Raw genomic sequence first — 8,084 nt, 5'->3', positions numbered from 1 at the left:
TAATTCAAGGCAGTCTCTATACAAATGGGTGGGTACTACCATACTCTAATTCAATTCGATTCAAGAGTGTGATTCAGTGGAAAGAATCCTGGGACTAGAGTAAGAGGGCTTGGGTTGAAAATCAGGCTCTGCCCTGAAGACCTTGGAGAGATCACATCACTCCCTCAAGGCCTCTGTTATATCAGTAAGGCAATAAACATAACATCGACGATAATCATGAATATGCCTATGTAGTTCTATATCACAAAATGTGAAAGACTCTCTATACAGAAGGTAGAAGTAAAACATTTATTCAGACACCAGAGAACCATATCCCATAACCAAGCCACCAGCTCCCACAACCAGTGAGCCCGCTTTATTGTAACAGCAAGGAACTTAAAACACAGTATCACAGCATGGAGCTTCATCATCCCAAAACCTCTCCAACCCCCTGCTGGGGCCTTCCCAAAAACTCACAGTGCAGTTGCCACAGGTTGGCTCTCTTTTCCTCAGTTCTAACTGTCATTAATGGTCATAACGGCTCTCTCAGCATTTCCTGTGACACAACTTCCTTTTCCTCTCAGCAAGCTTCCTGTAACTTAAGCAGGTCACATGGCCTATTAATGGATGGGAAAAATCTTCAAATTTACATTGCTATTACATCAGTTTAACTGAAAAATTAGAGTGATGGCCCCAAAGGGCCTATTCACTCCAATTCTATGAACCTATGAATATTAAGTACCTCCTATGCATCAGAAATGGTGCTAGGCAATGAGGATTCGAAGACCAAAAAAAAATCAAATAATCCTTGACCTCAAGAAGCATACATTGTGCTAGAATTAAGACAATAATAACAGATGTGAATATAGTGCTTTGCATATGCCTTACCCACAGCCCTGTGAGGTTGACACTACAAGTGCTATCCCCATTTTACAGATGAGAAAACTGACTCAGAAAAGTTAAGAGACTTTCTCATGTACAGCAAGTAAGCATTAGAGGATAATGATCTGAACCCAGATCCTTCTAATTCCAATTTCTCTACTCTCTACTACCTAAAGTGTGGTGCTTCCTACAACACAAAGGTCACCTCTACTCTTTCTTGAACACCGCGCTACAGCTCTGTGCTCTCCTCACTTTGTCTACAGAAGCAGGGCCATGATGAGAAGAAGAGAAGTAAAGGAGCTCTGAGCATAGCCACCAGCCCCTTCCTTCCCTACCAAGCTGGACATGAAGATCACCTTTAGTGCTCAAGACTTCGAAGGAGCCAGATGTTCTAGGTAGTTCATGATACTAAGAATTAGCATCCTGATGATCCAATTCAGATTATGGCATATCTCTAAAGGAAAATAGGGCTTAATAGGTTAACCAGGGTAGTGAGAAACCATTAGAGAATGATCATTAAGGATAGAGCTCAAAGTCATAAGCAGGAGACTGTGCTGATAGGTCAGTCCTCTCATCTTTGGGAGGTTTGGTAGGGGTAGGGAGATTTTGGGGGGGGGCGTGGCACAAGAACTGTGACTTCACTGGTCTAGGGAACACCCAGTGAGGAACTCCCTCAGGATCAATACCTACACTGAAATATTTGATCTTAAGAGAGTTGCCTAGGACACTGTATGGCTAATTGACTCATTCTAGGTCACAAAGCCAGCATATGTAAGAAAAGCCAGGTCATCTTGACCCCAAGGCAGAACCACATGCTGCCTCTTGGGGAGTTGATTAGTAGGGTCAAACGAGGCAGGAGAACAAGCAGTCTGAGAGCCAAGGGAAGATCCAGAGCCAAGGAAGAGAGAAGTGGTAGGTTCCAAAGTTTGCAAAACTGGAAGAGAAGAGTAGAAAAGAAAGTCTGGAATCATAGCTCAGAATCAATAAGAGGTGGGTTCAAGATGTGGATGTGCCAGATATAATGTAGAGACATGGTAACTTTTAAGCCATAGTTACCTTTTGAAGTCTTAGATGATCCTTATAGCCTCTGATCTCAAAATCTTGAAAGCCTGCACACAACTGTGTTCTAATACCTAGATAGACTCTCATAGCCCTGGAGCATAAGTTAAAATGACAGAAAAATCAGCAAAATATTGTAACTTCTACAACTGACCACTTCTTAGAAATGTCCTTCCTGTGGGTTCCCAAGCACTATTGGCTTTGAGCAATTACTAGCCTTAATTTCAGGTATAATGCAAATGTTATTTTTTTTAATGTAATTCCCAATAGACACTAAAGGGAAGCTGCTTTTCATGCTTGCTTTCTCTGTATATGCATAAAATCTTTAGTTTCACTTCACCTTCATCTTAGTCCTCAAAAATGGATATAAGGATCCATCAAAATCCCTATATAGATAACAAAAGCTGACATTTACCTTTAAGATTTGAAAGTGCTGAAGATCACTTTCCTGCAGTGTAGTGGATCCCCACCGTCTGGTGCCCACCCAGACCCTGGGTTGCAGGGAGGTGGAGGGTTCGAGTGCCGACTGAGGGATGAACATGTTTGACCTTTTCCGGGGCTTTTTAGGATTCCCGGGGCCTCAGAGACCCAGGGATCCCTTCTTTGGAGGGATGACTAGAGAAGAGGATGATGAAGATGAGAAGGAAGGAGAAGGAGGAGCAGGTTGGAGGAGGAGGAGGAGGTTACTGGGGTTCCAGGTTTGGAGGTCCCAGGGCTCCCGAGGACTTCACTTTTGGCTTTAGTTTTGGCCCTGGAGATGGGACGCGTTTCCACGATAACTTTGGCTTTGACGAGCTGATTTGGGATTTCAACCGTATTTTCGGAGTCATGGGGGCCTGGACCCTGCCCTCCAGCCGGCCTGAGCTCCCGGGCCCAGAGCCAGAGACCCCAGATGAGAGGTGGAGGGAGGGGGAGACCATCTGGGATTCAATGCTCAAGTACCCAGATAGTCACCAGGCTAGGATTTTCAGCCGGGTCTCAGAGAGTGATCTAGGGCACTCATCTTCCAAAGTAGTCCCAGACTGGGACTCCAAGAGGTCTTTCTGTGAGTTTGATGATGTGTGGCCAGTGACCCCTGATGCCGCAACCAGAGAGTTCAAGGATCTTGATTCCCAGGTCTCACAGGAGGGCCCTGGTCAAGTCCTACAGCCCCAGCATAATCATACTTCAGAAGCGTCTCCATTACCAAAATAACTGGACCAGGTGGGATTGTAGAGGAGCAGTGCACCATTGTAGATAGTGAGGGCCACAGAGAAAACACAGTAACTCATCAGGAAGCAGATGGCGGTTCTAGAGATGATTTAGGCACCACCCCACAGCCTCCAGAGTTGGGGGACAGCCCTTCCATCCTGGATTCATTCCTAGGACGTTCTGGTCTTCGTAGCCCGAGTGGACTTCATAGAGGGCTCCATCCCTCCCCTCCTTGCCCTACTCATTACCATCTGGGTTCCTGACATCACTAGCCAGCTCAGCTGATCTTCCTGTCACAAGTGAGGGTATTGGGGGGGAGGGAGAGGGAATGTGACAAGTAAAGAAAAAGGTACCCTCCGCTTTTCCCCTCCCCCTTGCTGCCCCCCAAATAAAATCTTTATGCTAAAAAAAATTTGAAAGTGCTTTATACAGAGAGAGAGAGAGAGAGAGAGAGAGAGAGAGAAACACAAAATCTTATTATATATAGACCTTATTTGATTCTCACAGCTCTGTGAAGGAGATGCTATCATTATTCCCATTTTACAGATGAAGAAATTAAGGCTCTGAGAGCCTAGGTCAGTTACAAAGGCCCCAAAGCTGGATTTGAACTCTGGTGTTTCTAATAACAAGGTTGAGATACTATCGATTAAACATACTATCTCTCAGATGAGAAAAACTTCCTTAACCTTCTGAAAATTTTCTTTTCTGAATTTCTCAATTACCTACAAAAATATTCATTAATAAACATGCTAAGAGGCCAACAAACAGAGCCTGCTTTGATTCACCCTTCCTGGTGGGTTATACCTAGCATGCCCAGATATTCCCTGCCTGGCTTCAGTCTACCACATATAGCTTAGGAAGATTACTTCCAGTCATGTATGACTCAGGGACCTGTACTATGGATTGACAAAAAGTCCTATAATTGACTTCTAAGCCAGAAGAATTGATGACTCAGGGGCCAGAACTTAGTTTATATACAGAAAAGAGGACCCCACCCTCCACTGCTCTTTTCTTTGCAGCTATGAGTGAGGACAGACTACTTTGAGCTGCCTTCCCAAGGTGGAGGAAGGGCAGCTGCCCTATTTCCCACCCAACTGCTATGCACGTGGCTGCCTCCAGCTTTTTGTGTTTTTACTTTCCTAACCTCAAGCAAACAAGTGTCCCAACATAAAATGTTTCAGGCAGAGACCTTGTGAGTTTCAAAAGGTCTAGAAGTCTGCCAATGGTAGCCCTGTCATCTGGAATGGTAGGGACCTATGGCAGTGGAAACAGCTGCATCATGAGAGCCATACATAAGACCAACAGATGCAGAAAGATAGGATGGCAGCAGCTTCAGGCCCAAGACAGAGAAAAGTGCCAACTGTGGACCCAAGGAGAAAGTCAATCTTGTAAACCCAAGCTAAGGGGAGCTGCATGAAAACTCTATGAAAAGGACTTGTGGGCACTTTGGGCACATGTTGCAACACATGTGCCCTACTGTCATTGTGCTTTAAGATTGAACCCACTCTTCCCATAGACACTGTGTTTTGTTAGAGAACACACCTCAGATTTGGGAGGGGAGGCATACAGGAAGTGTATTTGTTATGCCTTTTGTGTAAATGACTTTTCTAAGAGCCAATTGAGTCTATTGGCTGATTGTGAATGGGAAATGATTGAACTAGAGTATTAGACACATAATCCCTCAAGGTTATGTATGAGGTCATGAGAGAGGTAGCAGGCACCAGCCCTCTAGGGACTTCATACTACAAGTATGAGTGGGATTTGGAGGAATGGCCCCAGAGAGAGAGCTACAATAGTGACCTAGAGATTGTGAAACGCAATTTGTACCTGAGCAGGAAATCCTTCTATGAGTAGGTCTAGTGTTGTGTGTTTGTTCTTCATTCTCGAAGGTCCTCGAAGAGGACCGTGACCTCACAGAAATGATGACATGACTTGCAGTTGACTTTGATCTGAGTGAGGGAGGGCTGTGCAAGGTCACCAGCCTCACTTTCTCCTCCAGAGCCATCTGGATCCAGTGACCAGATATTCATCAGGATGACTGGAGATGACCCAGGATGCAATAGGGGACCCTGGACCTTTTGGGCTAAGGCTTTTTCATGTACTCAGAGTAAAGTAACGCCCATTCAGTGAATAGGCCTCTTTAAGAAGTGACTCGAGAAGGGGCAACTAGGTGGAGCAGTGAGTAGAGCGCCAGTCCTGGAGTGAGGAGGACCTGAGTTTAAAACCTGCCTCAGATACTTGATACCCTTACTAGCTGTGTGACCTTGGGCAAGTCACTTAATGCCAATTGCCCTGCCTTCCCCCCTTCAAAAAAAAGTGAGTCAAGGGGTGACTCCTTTAATTAGAAAAAAAAGATTTTTAAAAAATCAAGCTGGGAGGGGAAAACCCTCAGAATTGCTGTTCCAAAGAGAAACAGTTACCATTGACATTCATTCTAAGGCAGGAGGGCCGAAAATACAGCCATTAAGTGGAGCTTGGGCTGGAAACTAGAGTGGTCCGATCTATGAGCTTCAGTGTTAATGGGGTTTAAGATTTTGAGAAAGAAAGAAAAAAGAGAGAGAGAGGGAGAGATAGGGAGAGAGAGAGAGAGAGGGAGGGAAAGGGAGAGGGGAGAGGGAGAAAGAGGAAGAGAGAAAGATGGAGAGAGAGAGGAAGGGAAGGAGGGAGAGAGGAAGGGAGGAAGGAACAAAGGAAGGAAGGAACAAAGGAACAAAGGAAGGAACAAAGGAAGGAAAGAAGGAACAGGTTTACAGAACTAAGAAATGGTCTGTAGTCTTTTCTTGAAGACCTCCCTAGAGAAAGGGAACTCACTACTTCCAAAGGTTATTATTACCTTTCCCTATAATTGTTCAGAAATTGTTAGGAAATTTTTCTTTATATCAACTCAAAATCTGCTTCTCTGAAAATCCTACCCATAGATCCAAGGTCTGCCCTATGAGGATAAGGAGGAACCAGGAGTAGGAGTTAGGAGTAGGAGTACGAGTAGGAGTAGTAAGTAATAGTAGCAGCAGCAGCAGAAGCAGCAGTAGTAGTAGTAATCCCTCTTTGATTACATGACAACTCTTAAAACACTTGAAGATAGCTGTCATTCCCAAATTCCTCCAGAACCCCAGAATACACTTCCTCTAGTCCTTACAGCTTGAACTCAGTAAGAGTAGATAGGTGCTCCATTAGCACCCCTTTTCTTATCTAAGGTTTCAATTTTCTGTTAACCTTTCTTTTTCAGATTAGACATTTTATGGCATGGTTTCCAGTATTCTTATTATCATAGTCACCCTCCTCTGAGCGTTCTCCAGTTTATCTTTCCAAAAATGTGATGCCAAGAATTGAACATAATCCTCCAGATGTAGTCTGCCCAGGACAGAATTCAGAAAGACTATAATGTCATTTATTCTTGACCCTATATTTCCCTTAATGTAGCCTAATAACACATTAGGTTTTGGGGTATCGCTATTGACTCATATTGAGCTTTCAATCCACTAACAACATGCCCCCCAAGTCCCTTGCTTACAAAGTGTGATCCAATCATATCTCCCATTCTTTAATTATACATTTGCTTTTTTGAATCCAAGTTCGGGAAATTGTGTTTATGTCTATCGAATTAAATCATTATAGGCTGTGGAGTCTTTTGTATCCCAGTTCTGTCATCCATCATATTGGCTATCCCTCCCAGCTTCATATCGTCCAAAATACAATAAACATTCTGTTTATGCCTTCATCCAAGTGACTGATTTACATAAGCACTTGATGAACACATGTTGCTCATAGTGATCACTGCTTCCTTTTTAAGTGCTCACATGCAATCACTTCAATAATACATTCTAGAATTTTGCCAGAAATAGAAGTCAAGATCACTAAGCAATAGCTTAAAGACTCCTTTTTAAAAAAATTGATGCATTTGCTTCTCACTAGTCTTATGGCATTGGTGTTGTTCATCCTTTGTCGTTGAAGAGGACCTATGCCATCATGAGGGTGACATCTTGATTTGTAAGTAAATTGGATTTGAGTGAGGCAAAGTTGCCAGCCTCACTCTCTCCTCCAGTATCATAGGAATCCAGTGGCAAGACAAAGCTTAAGACAACTGGCATTGTCCCAGGATGCAGTGGGTGACCTTGGCCTTTCTAACTTGAGATTTTTACTTTTCCAGTTTGACTGAGGCCATGCCCATTCAATGACTAAGGGCTAGGTAAGAACTGAGACAAAAGATGGCCCAATTTACCATCACAAACCTACCATTCTGGGAGGGGAAGACTCTTAGAGTTTTTGGCCGGAACAGAAAACTCATTCTAAGCTATCAAAATCTAAACAATGAGCCACAGAGGTTTGGGCTGGGGCTATGACTAGCCATTCAATGAAAGCCAGAATGTTTTGGGTTCAAAAGCTAATCAAGTAGCTCCATTAAAATAGAATGAGCTTTCCTAAAGCCTGTTTTTTCAGAGCTATATTTCAAGAAATCAAAAATTAAAACTTCCCAGGGCAAAAAAGGAAATTGGAAGAAGGAGGAGAAGGAAGAGGAGAAGGAGATGAAGGGGAAAGGGAAGGGGAAAGAGGAGAGGAAGAGGAAGAAGAGGGAGGAGGAAATAATAACATTTCCCAACTTCTGTTCAAATTGGCAGGCTGGGTCCCCAGAGGGAAGCTACTACTACTCTCAGATAACATGGTAAATCCAAATCCTTCTCTTAAAAACCTGGTTCACTCCTTCCCACAAATACACATAGCATCCTTGGGAGGAGTAAGCTTAAACTTAGACCATAATAGTAGTGAGGATCACATGTAAGAAATATATGCAACAAGGTTTAATTCACATCACCTGTTCCAGAAATCCTTCTCTCCATGTGTAGAGACCTCATGCAGAACCCTTGCTGTTGTGAGGATTAAATAATATAATATTTATAAAGCATTTTGCAAACCAAGATATATACATATATATACACACATACATATATATGATATAAATGCTGGCTATTATGATA

General features: G+C 43.3%; 1 pseudogene; it reads left to right on the top strand.

The window, feature by feature from the left end:
• The first annotated feature begins 2,453 nt into the window (after positions 1-2,453).
• On the top strand, positions 2,454-3,374 carry LOC118846836 (annotated as a pseudogene).
• The last annotated feature ends 4,710 nt before the right edge of the window (positions 3,375-8,084 follow it).

This window comes from Trichosurus vulpecula, chromosome 4 (genome assembly GCF_011100635.1).
Source record: "Trichosurus vulpecula isolate mTriVul1 chromosome 4, mTriVul1.pri, whole genome shotgun sequence".
NCBI lineage: Eukaryota > Metazoa > Chordata > Mammalia > Diprotodontia > Phalangeridae > Trichosurus > Trichosurus vulpecula.
The sequence above is the reverse complement of the archived record's forward strand: the minus strand, read 5'-3'. Positions and strand labels throughout refer to the sequence as shown.